The sequence below is a fragment of the Coffea eugenioides genome, chromosome 6 (genome assembly GCF_003713205.1).
Source record: "Coffea eugenioides isolate CCC68of chromosome 6, Ceug_1.0, whole genome shotgun sequence".
Classification (NCBI taxonomy): domain Eukaryota; kingdom Viridiplantae; phylum Streptophyta; class Magnoliopsida; order Gentianales; family Rubiaceae; genus Coffea; species Coffea eugenioides.
Genome location: NC_040040.1, coordinates 34,513,574 through 34,529,660, shown reverse-complemented (window position 1 = coordinate 34,529,660; position 16,087 = coordinate 34,513,574). Strand labels below are relative to the sequence as shown.

Below are 16,087 nucleotides of genomic sequence, written 5' to 3'. Positions count from 1 at the left end.
GAAACCATAATGCATAATTTGAAACTTGAAGACATTAATAGGTGTTACTTGGAGTGTGAATGTCATCGACTTGTACTCATCCCAAGTGACTGAAGAACTTGATTTTGGTCTATTCCTAAGGATTTCTTCATGCTCAACCTGAAAAGCAATGGGGAGTATCTATAACAAACTATTGTTCATATGATATATGGATAAGGTACTTCCATAGAATGCCAAAAACCACGAAGCTATAAACATAAACTAACCTGCAATTGTTCTATTGCTGAAGGATTTTCAGAAAGTAGTTTGAGAGCTAATGAAATTATTGAAGAATTTGTTTCAGTGGTGGCAAACAAAGTAGAAAATAAGATCTTGACAACAAAATCTTCCTGTGCAAATTTTTCCGTCTTCATATCTTTTACGAATTGACTAAGAATGTCTCCTTCATGCATCTTATCATCAAGTGAAGCCTGCTTCTCCTTTACTATCTCCCGTAATGTACTTTTCCTGAAATATTTGAAGTATATGCTCAAATTCAGCTATTAAAAGGCTTGCCCCTGGAAAATATGATATTCCCACTGAAAGGATAACAAAGCATTTTGATCATTTCTAGACTTTGTCTATCTTTATGCTCGGTTACCTCAAGGCACTTGTGAAATCTTGTTCCGGGAATATTCAAAGGAAATGACATGAGAACTTGTATAAAGTTGGTCAATTTCTCAGCTGTACTTTGTCGAAGTCTTTCAGCATCACGTCCAAACAGTTGCCTTGATGTAAACTTGCACACCATCTACAGTGGAAAACAATTTACAACTTTATTCAGATTTCAGCTGGAAAAGACTGCCCGTTGAGTGGCAATTTGAAATAAAAAATAGTTCGGTAACTCTCAAAATAGCTTAGTGGCTATTTTTGTTTTTTTTTTTTTGACCCTTTGTGCTTACTATACAAAAGATAGCTATATTTCGATCGTTTTGGAAGTTAAATTTCATACACCATCCCAACCCTTAATAGCCTAGTCTTAGGAATGGCCAATACCTTTTCCCCTTGCGTAAAATTCTTCCTCAGGAAACTATAGGCATTGTTGACAATAAACTTACGGAAGAAGCATGAATCTTGTTTTGCCACAACTTTTGCTTCACCCAAAAGATAAAACACACCTTGCTCTGAGGCTTTATCCACAGCCTGTAGCTCATATTCCAGACCCAACTGATTGGACCCTGCGGCAAGCCTGATCGAGGAATTGATTGATTTGGCCTCATTGAATGATTGGATTGAGTTTGACGAATTTTGCGATACACTTTGTTGTGCCTGTGGTAATGATTCCTCGATATGAACTACAGATGCACTGGATCGTCGAGGTTTTCCATCTTTCAACAGCAATCCTGAATGTTGCTGGACGTTTACAAAATCAGGCTCTATATGCCCACTTACATGGACAAAATACTCATGTCTTATGAACTCCTTCAAGTTCTCCACTAGCTGCTGCTCAAAAACCTCAGAATCCTCGATTCGGTCATTGTATCCATACCTTACTACACATCGAAAAACCCTGTAATCTCTAGGCTCAATTTGTCGAAACAGAAACCTTTCATCCAATGCCACTTTACTGACCGGGATAGACTTGATGGAAACCAGCACGATGATCGAGTGAACTGAGTGAATGTTAGAAACAAAATGGGGAAATATTGGTGGAATACCCTGGACGAGTTCAGAATACAACAATCCAATTCCAGGTGCTCTTTTTATTTGTGGATTTTTGGCCAAGTCCCTAACATAGTCGCTGGATACCTTGTTGTTGAGCTCAAACAAGTAACGCTGCTTGTGGACGTAATGCCAGATTCCCATGATTATCATCAAGACAAGTGCAAAAGCCAAAGGAAGATATCCTCCATCTTTGAATTTGTAGAGTACAGATGACAGATATGTCATCTCTATGGACATAAATACCACAAAGAATATAGCAATCCACCATATGCTTGCCTTCCATATCACAAGCATAATTAATGTGAGTAGAGAAGTTGTTATCACCATGACAGCAACCACAGCAATACCTGTATCAGAATGTTTGCTGTCACAAAATAGAATAATCCATAATTCCACGTATATTTTAATTTATTTTGTTTTATTCTTTTGCTATTTGACTCAACAACCAGATGAAGGTCTCTGCAGTTTTTTAAATAAGTTTGTCCCCAAACTTCATTTCACTAGGATCCTCCCGATTTATGGCAAATGCAGGATCCCTCTATATATCAATCATATAGTATTAGCTCTGAATATCAGTTGTAAAAATTCGAAATTGTTTGTAATTTATTTCATAGGTGATATATGTAGTGTGCAAAAATTGAAATATAAAAAATTGAGTTCAAATGTGGAACAATCCTAGATACTTTGTCATTGAAATGTTTTGTGCATTTTAAATAAGCCTCTCAAAAGTTGCAAATTGAATCGAACAGCAAAATATTCTCCTGATGATCTAATTTTTAGTAAATCCTTCACTCATCAAGATAAAAACCATGTTCTCGGATCCTTAGTCAAGAAATTATACGTAATTGCCAAAACCAATGTTCAAGGTAAAATGAACAATGAAATAAAAGGAATTTACTGGACGAATCCAAATATGTCATAGAGCATATCCATCCTTGATTACTATGTACTTCTATTCTAAATTCAAAAGTATGGAAATCGCGATTACCATAGGCATTGCCGATCTTTGTAGTAGATTTGAAGCCCCAAGTAACCAGGACACAAGCAATCATGAGGATGTAGTTGACCTCAGGAATGTAAACCTGGCCCTCATACTTGGCAGAAGTATGAATAATTTTAGCCCTTGGGAAACAACCAAGACTAAGGGACTGAGAAATAATTGCAAAGGCTCCGGATATCATAGCTTGACTGGCAATAATGGCTGCAGCCACGGCTACAACGAATGTAGGCCAATAAATTGGATCTGTTTATTCAGATATTCAATTTATCAGTAAGTTATTGACAAGTGGTTTATTCTTTACGAACATGGTAGAAATCTACAAATTCTTTCCACAATCCATGGATAACGGTAGGCACTTGCCTGGAATTGAATCGTAGAATGTCTTACTGACATGATCTTGAAACTTCATCAGGTATGCAGCTTGCCCTATATAAGCTGCTAGTAGAGCTGGGAACACTATACTGGAGAAACTGATCTGCAGAATTATGGTAGAAAAAGCTAATAGACGTCACAGTTAAATCAATTAGAAAAGTTGGAAGATCACAATGTATAATTTTCCCCACATATATTATCAGGATTGGCATTAATTTTCCCTTCTATGTATTGTCATTTTTCAGGAATAAAATTGGTATGAAATCAAGCTAGCAGTCACCCGTAAATTTATAAGCAATTTTTTTTGGGAGAATTGGCGAGTTTTATATAAATAAAATATAAGAATTTACACGCTAATAGTCAACTTTTCGCTCTTATCTTTTCCTATAATTCTAAAAAGATTAAGCAACATGTTTGACTCAAAAATAATTTTATGTACCTTATGAAATAACTAGCCATAAAGTCAACAGTTTGATTATATTGGCTATACACAAAATACAGTCACCTCCACAACGCATGGTATTTTCTTTATATCAGAATATGCAACTAAGTAGGCGGAGATAAGCATTATTGGTCCAAAGAATATATAATTACAATCTGGTTTATATCTGCAACAACCTTGAAAATGTGGTGGAACTCCACTTCATGGCTCTGACTGAGTTCGAGTAGCTTGAATTTTTAATAGTAGGAGATTTCAAAATTTATGCTTATCCTGTTAAAAAGTTGCTGAATATGAAAAATTGATGGAAAGAAAATCTTATTTTATCTTGTACAATGAACTAACCTGAATGAGGTCTTACGAAACTAATGTCAAATTAAGAATCAAATAGCTTAGTTCATATTTTAGGAGAGCGAAATAATTGGTGATATTTGAGTGACATACCTGAACGGCTCTCACGCTAAAGTGGCCCAAATCAGCAAACATAGCTTCAGTCCCTGATTCATGTGCCCATTTGCTGGTGAGGATACACTAACTAGCCACATTATCCTAATTGAAATTGAGAGTGTTTAGCCACTAACCTGTAATGCATAGGACAACTCCACCTAGGGATATCCATCCTTTCTTGCCATTTCTTTTGAAGTAATCAACAATGTATTTTGGATTGAAAGCACGTAGGACCCCAACATCATGCTTGAACAAATTATAGAGGCCAATACCAGATATGAACAAAAACCACAAGCAGATTGCAGGTGCAAATGTGAAGCCAACCTTGTCAGTTCCAAAGCGTTGGACGCAGAAAAGAATTATCAATATCACAATTGAAATTCCCACGATCGCATCTGGAAATTCATTAAGTTTGTTATGCAAACTTGGAGTACCATTGCATTACGTGTAAATATACGTGTGTACGGAAATCCAAATGCAAGTCTGTCTTATGTAAATGTAATACCTTGGCCCAGGGATGGAATCCCGCTCACAGCAGATAGAACTGCAAAATGAAGACCATGAGCATTTTACGTAGCGTTAATTGTTGTCTAATATATTAAATGAAAAAGCAAAGCTCAAGATAACGTCCACAGGATGATGCCTCTAAAACCTTCCTATGTCCTCTACGGAAGGGACATGAACAGTTGAACTTGTACAATTTTGTAACAAAGATGCAATATTTAGGTATCGTTCACTGTTAGAATTACATGGCCTGATCTAAGACTTACATTTTACTTTTTTGTGTTGGTCGCCAAATCTTGGCTACCTTATCTTTTTCATCTCTACTAGTGTTAGGATGCTGAATGCTTATATACAATCACCATTTTTCCAGAATTTGAACATTTATATCAATGATATCTTTTTATAATGTCCTATGACTGTCTTCAATGAAAAATTTAATGTAGGAGTTACTGAATTCTATTCCTCAAATTATTTAGCATATTTCGATCAACGTTGAAAGTTTTAAGTATCCAGTGATAAAGGGTCTGACCTGAAATGCAGGGAGTGAGGACCCCATCACCAATTACCATTGAAGTTCCAAGGATGGTAACAATGAAAAGCACCATTTTCGCATTGGTGCTGCTTTCAAGTTTTTCCTTGACCATTTGAGCTCTTCTCAGCTGGTTGGAGGGTATATCCAACTTGTAGTTAGAAACCTCCCTGTCCTCTGGCTGGTGGTTTGGAATTAGGCTCGCCTTCGCATGTCTACAAATCAAGGAGTAGAGAGCAAATGTCCCGCCTGCAAATGAACATGCATCACTTGTTGCATTTTGCAAGAATTGCTTATTTATGTATCTTTCTTTTAGATGTAAAACAACAGCAAAACGATATCAAGCTTGTCATAAATTTAAGAATTAGGACCTCTGAAATAGCTTGATCAGATAGTATTTCCGTACTTGAAAAAGTCAATTTTATTTTTTTTTATAAATATGATTACAAGTAAACCTTAATGACCACATGAATACATACCAACAACAACTTAACCTACTAAAACTGATAACCTACGAATAGTGGGATGAAAACTAAGATTTAATCAAAATAAACTTAGGATTGATTCTACTTCGCATCTTTCAACTATATCCCAATTTTCACTTTGGTTTCTAAATTTTAAAATGAGACACTTTGGTCACTAAAGGATAACATCCATCCCACTTAATTAAAGGCTCTGCTACTTTAATCCATAAACTATAAAATTATGTATACTTTAGTCACTTACTTAAAAGGCTATTCCACTTTAGTTCGTAATATATAAAATCTTTCATACTTTAGTCCTTAAAGTGAGACAGATTTTATATTTAAGTGAAACAGATTTATACTTTATGGATTAAAATATGAATTTTTTTAAAAAATTTAGAAATCAAATTACGAATTTAGATATGGTTGAAAGGTACAAAGTAGAATTAATCCCACATTTTAAAAACTCATATCCAGTTTCTCGTTAGTTTGATGAGCATAATTAACAACTCTTCTACATGCACTAGGAAGTCAAAGGTCATAAATGTATTCAAGTCAAAGGTTAAATTTTGAGTTTTATTGGTTGATCTGCTTTACATAAACATAAGGGATGAATCAGTCATGCCTGATATTTTTTCGAGAAACTGTTTAAAAACTGATGATAATGATGCTAATGACGTTTAGCAAAGTACTTACCATCACCTTTGTCGTTTGCCCACAAGACAATAAAGACATACTTGATCATGGGCACCAAAATGATGGTGTAGATAATGAGAGACAACACCCCAAGGATGTCGTTTTTGTCGTCTATTCCATCAGGAAAAGTACTAGAAAAAACGTATAGCGGAGAAGTCCCGATGTCTCCATAAATAACACCTAGGCTTTGAAATGCCAAACTCAACGTCTTTATCCAACCTAAATCCTGCATTATTAAGGCATCATTTGATTAAAATCCTAATATCTTTGGTATTCTTCGACTATACTTTAGGTTGTTTCGTAAATTGAAAAAAGCCAATTGCGCAAAGTTACGGCAATAAGATGCTCCACCACAACTACATGTAGACAAAGCTAAGCTAAAGAAGAATAGAATGGTGGACAAATGGTATAAATAATAACATTATAGCGAGAATAAAACTTTTCTTTTTAAAGAGTACAATTAAACCACAATTAGGGAATAAACATACACATATCCTTAAATTTCAAGTGACAAGATTACAATTTCTCCCAAAATATGAAATAGATATTATATTAACCTAAATTAACATTTGTAATATTTGAGTTCAGTACCTCTTATTTCTGAACTTTGAACTTTTTTTCCATTATTTTATTATCAATTTAAGATCTTATTAGCATGAGAAAACGCTCTAGGCATGGATAGCTTTGAAACACAAATTTTATCTTTGCAAAATTGAATACCAAAACTCATGGCACTAATTTATGATTTAACTTTTGGGATAATTTTAGAAACCTCTCCTAAGGTTTCAAACAATTTAACTGAGTTCACCTAAGGTTTGAAAAATTACACTTACCTCCCTTGATTTGATAGTTTTAGAAACAAAACCTTAAAATACTATTGACTTGGACAATTTTTTAAATGAATATCTAAAAATGCCCTTGTGAAATGAGTTTTAATTTATTTTCCTATACAATTATAAGATTATTTAGTATAATTATAAGGAAAAGGTGCCAAATTTTTTATGTCCATATCTATTATTTAATAAACAACTATAATAATACTTTTATTACTATGATATGATATTTTTGATGGTGTTTTATTACAGATTAGATTTATAGGATAGAAAAGAAAATGTTGAAATAATTCATTTAGAGTTTATAAATTTTTGGAGTAGTGGGATTCTCATAATTTAGTAGTGCTTTTGGACCATTTCTTTTTTTATTTATTGTTAATTTTAATACCAAAAATAGAAAACAAAGATCAGCAAAAATATTAGATTACATATAAAATTAATTCATCAAAAAAATAACTAATTGGACATTAAACCTAGAGGCAATAGTGGGTGTTTTACAGTTTTATTGGCGAAAAATTAAAAAAAGGAATAAAAAGGAAAAAGAATGAAAAAATTATTTTAAAACCCATTCTAAGTATAAGCATACCAAGCAAGAGAAATTCATTAAAATATTTAAGGGTGAAATTATCATTTTAAATAACAAGAGAGATATGTGTAATTTTTTAAATCTCGGGGGAATTCAATGAAATTGTCAAAAACCTTATGGGAGGTTTCTGAAATTATCCCTTAACTTTTCATAATCAATTTAGAAGTAGAAAGAGATAGAAAAAACCGAAAAAAAAACTAGAATAGGCAGGTGGACTAGTACTATCAATAGGAATTAACCTTGGAGCCGTGGCCGCCATGATGGCCGGAAATTCTACCGGCCTCCAAATCAAGAGAGTCGATGCGGCGGAGTTTGCCCCATGAGAATTTCCGGTCCTTGACATCGGTGATGGTTGTTTTGGTGGCGCGTTGATCTTGAATGGCCTCCCGATGAACAACTACTACTTGCTCACGGGGAGCTATAGAGCTCCCAATCCCAGGATTAGCAGCCATTCCTCTAATTTCTTTCTTACAATTAAATTTTCTTTGGTATCACTCCAATTTTCCCCTGCATTTGAATTAAGCGATTTGCATGGTTTCATATGGCTTTTATAGTACTAGAATATACCATGTACTAGGTAGTGCTTACAAAGTATACCTAAAAAAATATACCATGTACTAGTTAGCACTTACAAAGTATCTTAATTTTTTAAGCTTCCTTCAATCAGGGGTTGTTTAAAAGTCAGCTCTTAATTGATTTGTCCTCTGAGTCAAAAATGAATATAAAAACTTGTAAGCATTTCTGAATTCAGTTTGCTCCTTCACCCAATTCCGAAAGTCCAATGTCTCTGTTCATGTTGCTTCGTCAACTTCTACCTCCTCTCCTTTGGTTCAATTATTGTGCTTAATCAATTAATTAACAGATGGTGGCCAACTTGTTAATTAATTTACCAGCACTAGTACTATAAATTAAGGAATTATTACTAGTTTTTTAATGGATAAATAAGTATTCCCTTTCCCTACTCTTAACCTTCTCTCCACCATTCTTCGTCCAAAGAAGAAAAATCTTAGTCTCAATTTAAGGTCTCCCTTCCTCTTCCTCTGCTTTTTTTTTTTTTAATGTTTAATAAACTCTCTCCTACAGTATCCTAGTAAGAGTTTTCTCTTGCCTAATGTTTACTAGTGAGAGTTTTTGTCTCTATCTCCTAGGCTATTCTAGTGGAAGTTTTGTTTAGTTTTTTGTTTGTTATTATTTTCTCAAATCTAAGAGTTTTTTTTTTCAGATCTATATGTTAGATATAGAATTTCTTGGATCTTTTTGTCATATCTCAACATTAGTTTGGAATTTGAACTAGTTGAACAACAGATCAGAGAGAATAGACATGGACATGCATTGTAATTTATGGAGCAGCCTGTGTACTTAGTCAAATTTAATGATTTTTTATTTATAGTGTAATTTTTATATTTTATAATTTTGTTAAATCTAATGCCTTTTCAAATCAGATATATATGTGATACATTTTACGTATTTTCTACCATTAATACAGTTTTCTTTGACAAGCAAAATCATACTAGACAATTTCTAACTAATTTATTAATAATATTGACTTTTGTCTTATATAAAAAAAAATATTCTCTTTCCCTTATTTCTACTCTTTGGGCATCGACATTCGCGTTCATGTACTTAATTTCGTCATTGAAAGTCCGCTAATGGAATCATAATCAGTATTTTAATCATAAGATTCTGCCATGAATCTTGGCATGAACTGGCTTTGGATGAATTCAACATTCAAGCTTAAATTCTCAAAGCAGTAATTTTAGATGGTGATCCAGTGTGCATCAATTTCTGTTTTATATTACTGAACGAACTATCAGCATTAAAGGAAGGTACTAAACCTAAACCACTCTATCCCATATTCACAACATTGATGCCTCAATGATTACAGTTAATATTAAAACTTCTACGAAGTGCTAATTTTAGTTGAATGGACGTGGATTTAGTTTTTGTTATTATTAATCTCATTTTGCAGGATGGAATTTAAATAAGCTAACAATATCTGAGTTATTTGAAGATCATACATTTTCAAAGAGTTAGTAATGTTAATCTACTCTTTAAATTTTTTTCTCTTTCTCTCTAACTTCCTCCTCTTCCTTTGAACAAAACATCACCTTCTCTCTAACTATATCCGACTAATAGTTTTTTGTTTTGGTGTATAATAAAGTCTTTTTTAAAATTCTTAACGAGAGTATTCTTCTCTTTTAGGATTTCTTAAAGAAAGCTTTCTTTTACACTAGAGTATTCTAACGAGAGTTTTGTTTCTTCTAAGTTTTTAGCAAGAGTTTTCTTGCAATTTTTTTCCCCTTGTTACGTATCATTTTTCTTAGATTTAGTTATCATATCTAAAGTTTCTGAAGTCTGCTTTGTTAGATCTTAACAAGATATTTGAATTTGAAACAGTTAATTTAGCTGTAAAATATGTGTACAGATATTCACTGGGTTCAGAGAAGTTGATATCAATTTGTTGAATATTTTGAGTTTTTGAATGTTATTTTTGTTTATTTCTCAAGTATGATGCATCTTTAGATCTTAAAATTGGTTCTCTCTGTAGATGTCGGATATTTCTTCTGTTATTAATGCAAATTTCATGAATGAAAGTATGATTTTTATTAATATATATAGACATTGTTTAGAGAAATATATATAGACATTGTTTTGCACAACCTATGTGGTAGGATTTCAATAAGAATAAATCTTATATATACTGATTGGATCCATGACATATATGCAAAAATTGAATTTCAAATACAAATTTTACATAATTATCATTAATTCAATGTTGACAATATATATACATTGTTAGTTTAGGAAAAATTAATTCTTCAAAACTATAATAGCATAGCAAAGAAACAAGAACTCCCTGTAGTCTGGACCCAGGAGTGGACGTACTAAAAAGTTGATAACTTCGTTACAAGATATACAAAGGGTACAACTTGACCATCTGCAAAGTGTTAGGGCCTAAGAGCCAATTTAGGACAAGTGCACAACTAACCCCACCAACGAAGCTCTTTGCAGGTCAAGCACACTATCGAATGGGGGAGAGGCTCCATGAACGTATACTAAGGCTTATGGTGGAAATTAAACGATTATATTATTTTCAATTTTTTTAAAAGCCAAGTTCAAAATTTTATTGATCATTCAAAACAACTGAGCTCCAGGAGTACCCAAAAAAAAACCATAAATACATCAAAGGCACTGTTCAAACTGCCATACTCAAACCCCCAAAAAACAACAAGTCTACATCTTCCTACACAAAAATTTTTTGATCTAGATTCCAACTAAAACTAATTTCCCAGTTTCTTCTTGATCTCTCCACTTTCTTCCGTGACAAAACAGCAAATCTCACATCATTAGTGATTTATTTCTGAAAAATAATGTGATTCCTGATCCTCCAAATATGGAAAACTGTAGCAGATAAGGCAAGTAAACATAGTTTATTATAAAATGAACCAGAAGAACAATGATGATACCACCACTCCAGTTCATCTTTCCAAGGGTTGAATTTGGTTGAGTTGGATTAAATATAAAACTTAATCTCCATGAATCTTTTGCACCTCAATTTACGTGCGGTATTTGGATGGTTATTAGAGTTGACATTATGACAAAGATTACCTTCTGACATTATATGATGAAATATGATCAAATTAATCACTTTTTTGGCACAATTAAGATCAACCAAGATATGGATTATTAATTGTCCAAGGCGTTAATAAAAATAAGTTACTTTTTAAAAAAAATATTTTGTTCTTTTTTGTGAAATTAGATAGATTTTAGATTTTGGTTTATCAAATAGTATGAAATTCCTCACGTCCAATATGTTAGATGGAAACAACTCTCCTTGGTCTTTTTCAGATTTGTTCAAGGGCAAAATTGTCAAATAAAATTTTATATAATCCGATCTATAGTCCCTCACATTTTACATTATGAATTGTTTCATCCCTCACATTTTACAAAATAAAATTTTTCATCCATCATATTTCACAAAATAAAATTTTTCATCCCTCATTAACCATGTGGATAAATAGTTTTTTTTTAAATCCATGTATATATTTATTTAATTTTACCTGAACAGTACGAATAACATGTAATATATCTCTGTTTGATTTCATCTAAATAGACAAATTGTAGTTGTACACATGCTATTCAATAGTTATATGCATGGGTTTAAAACTATATCTATTTGATTTCACCATGTGAATCTATTCAATATTCTCTTTTGAAAATAATTCATTTATTGAGTTGTATAATGAGACCATTTATTTAATGGTCCTAATTCGAATTCTATAGTCATGCTAACAAATTGCCGTTTAAATTTGAAATTTCTGCTCGCCACTTGTAAGACCAACAGTTGAATTACATGTCCTATGATTATTTTAAAATTTGAAAGTACCAATCACTTACTATTTTTTGTTATACTTTTCCTTTATTTATTTTTTTTGTCCAAGTTCAATTTGATGTAAACACTTGACAATATTCAGGATTATATGTCTTCTTTGTTTTCAATTTTTGAGTAAAAGGAAATGAACATGAGTGAAAACTAACAAATTTTTTCAACCCATATATATATATATATCTATTAGATTTCACCTAAACAGTACGAATAACATGTAATATATCTTTATTTGATTTCGTCTGAATAGGTTAATTATAGTTGTATACATACTATTCATATTATTCAAGTGAAATCAGATAAATATGCACATGGGTTTAAAAAATATAGAAACTATTCATACACATGATCAATGATGGATGAAAAAATTTATTTTGTAAAATGTGATGAATGAAAAAATTCATTTTGTAAAATGTGGAGGAAAAAAATTCATTTTTTAAAACGTGAGGGACTATAGATCGAATTATGTAAAATTTGATTTGATAATTTTACCCTTAAAAAATGATTATGTGCAAGGCACGTGGTGCATTCCGGTCAAAAAATAGTTGGAAACCTAGGTAGGAACCGAAATTGAACAATATGAATTTGTAAGGGGCGTAAAATTAAAAATAAGGGATGAAAAAAGTCATTTTGTAAAATGTGAGAAACGTTTGAATAATTTTCCCTTATTTTTATCTAAATTTATTCTATGTTTCATGCATTATTTGCCACTAATACGAATTTAATGCAATAAAATTTAGCTCTTTTATAAAGAAAATGAACTACCCTTATTATTAAAAACAATTATGGAACAAAATTGCTAGATATTAATGACAAGTTGACAAACGAGATGGCATGATTTGGTGGCTCTAATTTGACTTTGGTTTAAAATCATTAACTCGACCACATTAGCCACGGTTCTCTTAGTCAAAGATCCACGGGCTTAGCCCAGCAGCGAACTATTGATTGAGATTATGAGAATCCAAGTTGTTTGCAGCGAACTATTGATTTATTAATTCAATCAGAATAAGTAGCACTAGACCAAAAAAAAAAAAAAGGAATATATATCTATAGAACAACTACGTGAATTTGGTACAGTTTTCATCTCTAAATCTTGGATGAGAATATTTTGCAGCTAGACCTGCTCAAAAATATTTGCATGGCTGAAAGAGTTGAAACTCTGCAAAGATTAACATTTTTAATCAAATGATAAGATTTCATCAATTTCATCCCAAATCTTTTTCACTGCCCAATCCATGACTGACTCATACAATTAATCTGCATAGGAGATTCCTAAATAAAATTATCAAATTTCAGGGTAAATGACTTCAATAGTTTGTCAATTTAATCGATGATCCTATTTGGTGCTTCAACTTTTAAAAGTGCTTCTTAGGTCCATATATTATCTTTTAAATTTGATTCGAAATGGTCCCTCCAAATGAGATTTAAGTATGGTATTTATCACTTTATGCTCCTTGAAGTTTGGTTTGAAGCCGCCCATAATACCCTTAATGTACCATTTAAATTTATAGATTCATGTTTACAATCTAATTTCATTTTTAAGAGTCATTTGAAATTGTTCTAAACTATTGTCCACTAGACACTTGTTAAATAAACCTTATATAATTATATGCCTAACATTGAAATTTTCATTTTCTTTTCATGCAATAAAATACAACGTAGCAACATGCCAACTTATAAAACTTGTTTGACCTCCATGATAGAGACCATGAAGTTGAAAACAAAAAGTCAATAGAGAAAGTGGAAATATACTGTAAGAACGTAACATGTAGTTGTATTAAAAAAAAAAAAAACATGTAGTTGTGTTGACAAAAAGCTAATACCTTCCCTGGATTGAGGTTGAAAGAGCAAAAGTGACGTTGTATACTTTGTTCACATTTCTACATCCTCCTGTGATTTCTACCATCATCATTTCAATTTTTTTCCTCCCTGAAATTCGTTCTATTTTGTACAAAATTTATCGACTTAGGACTCTAGAACTTTAGCACTGTGAATATGATATACTATAGTAATTGTAATGAAATTGTTTTTTTCCCCCTATAGTACTCCCTTTCGTTCCTTTTATTGATCAAACGTAATAAATAACACAGGCCACCGTAAATTATAAAACATTTTTCTTTCTCTTTTTGCCTTTCATTTGTTTACTTATTTTTATTTTTTTTGGTTGAGTAATGTTTTCATTTATGCCGTAGTTAAATTGAACCACAATCTCATTTCTCCTTCAAAAGTTTTTTTCCCCTTTTTTTGGTAGTAATTTCCTAAGACCAGTGATCAAATATTATGGCCAACTATAATGCTAAACACTGAATATGACGAAAAGTCATCTATGTCCTTCAATACCAGGGGGTGCGGGGATTCGAAGCCTGTTATTGATGGCCCTGTTATTGAGGGTTGTTGGTAATTATTGTTTTATGTTTTGTGTTATTGGCTTTACGCATAGGATGAGAAAATTAGGAAAGCTGAAAGCTTGTAATACGGGAAGACGGAATCATTAGTTTAGGATAGTGAAGAAGCCTGTTGCAATCTTAAAACATTGTTGTACCAAATAGAATTAGAAGTCACATAAAGGTTGAAAAGATAAGTTGATTATTGTTGCATCATATACTAATATTGACATGAGGTCCCCTCTATGATAAAACCTTCAGTAGTAGAAGTGACTTCCCTGGAAGTAGAAGCTTGAGTGGTAGACATAGTAGAGGTAGTATCTTGCATGTTTTGGTTTTTCTGTTGTCTTGAATTTGTTCATAATCTTGTAGATAGATTGAGACCTGCATATATAATTACTTATTGTTAGTATACCAGACCAAAAAGATAGAAGCAAACTTGAGCAGTAGAAGCTTGAGTAGCAGATGCTTTGGTTTTTTTTTTTTTTTTTGCTTGAGGATTGCCTCTTAAATTATCATACAATATGTGAGATTAATTTAATTATTTTGGGTTGACTTTAGTATTTAAAATGTGGAATACTTACTGTGGCATATGGTGGTTTGCCTTCTGGAATTGCTGTGGTAAGGTCGGCATCATTTGCCCCCAGCGGGTAGCTCGATCGGTGTGGTTATGTAATGATCAAGGCTTAAGGATTAAGGAATTGAGGATGATAAAAGGAGAGGAAAGAGAAGAACCATCGGGAAGAAGAGAACAGAGCAGAAAAGGTAGGGAAGATATAGTTCAGAGTAGAATTGATTATTTGGGAGAGAAGATTACAATTCACATACAAGCTGATCTTCATTACATCCCAAATTTTCTATATATAGATTCAGGTTACAAAGTAGTTACACGTAACTAACATTCCTCTTACAACTAATTGGTCTAATTATCAGATTGGGTCATAACAATGCCTCCCCGTTAAACAATCCTAGTCCCTAGGATTGAACTCTGAAAAGTCTAAACTAGAAACAAATTGATCCCCTTGAACACGAGTCTAGTGAATGCAAAGTTGACCGTGAGTCTTAGCTTCAAGGCAAAAACAACGTAACTATGCTCTCATCTTCCATTATCTGAGTTAATTCACCACCACCTGGATCCCATGGAAAATGTGATTTGCAAGCTCTGTAGTGCTGGAATTTTCCAATTAGAATAGTAGCAACTGTCCAAATCATTTTCAGCCCATAAACTTCACCCCAGTCGTCATGCCTCTATTTAATTCTATACTGGGCCAACTTTAAGACAGAATTATGCAATGGAATCAGCACCTGGGTGACTTAAAAGCTGATTTGTCATCATCAAGTCCCGGTCCCAATTAATGATCAAGATTATCTCGTCTTCAATAGGCCTCTTACCCAATGCAACCTCCAATATCATAACAACAAGGCAAGAAAGATCACTTTCCAGATTTGTAAGAGTAGAGAAGACACACTCAGCAACCATATTTTCCCTTGTTCCAGCTAGTATAGTGACATTTTTTGTTTTGAAACTAAGTTCATAAACTCCTACTGGAATAAAATCTCCAATCTCAATACTGGACTGAGCATAAAGCATCATATGACCTGACTCAACATCTTTGTGCATTGTCTGGTTTATGCACCGCAAATGCAGAGTTACAAGAGTAGAGTTTCCTTGACCATTACTTCTATCTTCCATGAACCCCTTTACACTAGATTCAATCTTAGCAAGGGACAAATAAGCTAGCACTCCCATCCTCTATAATTTG

The 16,087-nt window shown here is 32.8% G+C and overlaps 1 pseudogene; it reads right to left on the bottom strand.

Moving 5' to 3' along the window:
• Positions 1–957: 957 nt before the first annotated feature.
• Positions 958–9,573, bottom strand: LOC113774096 (annotated as a pseudogene).
• Positions 9,574–16,087: the final 6,514 nt, after the last annotated feature.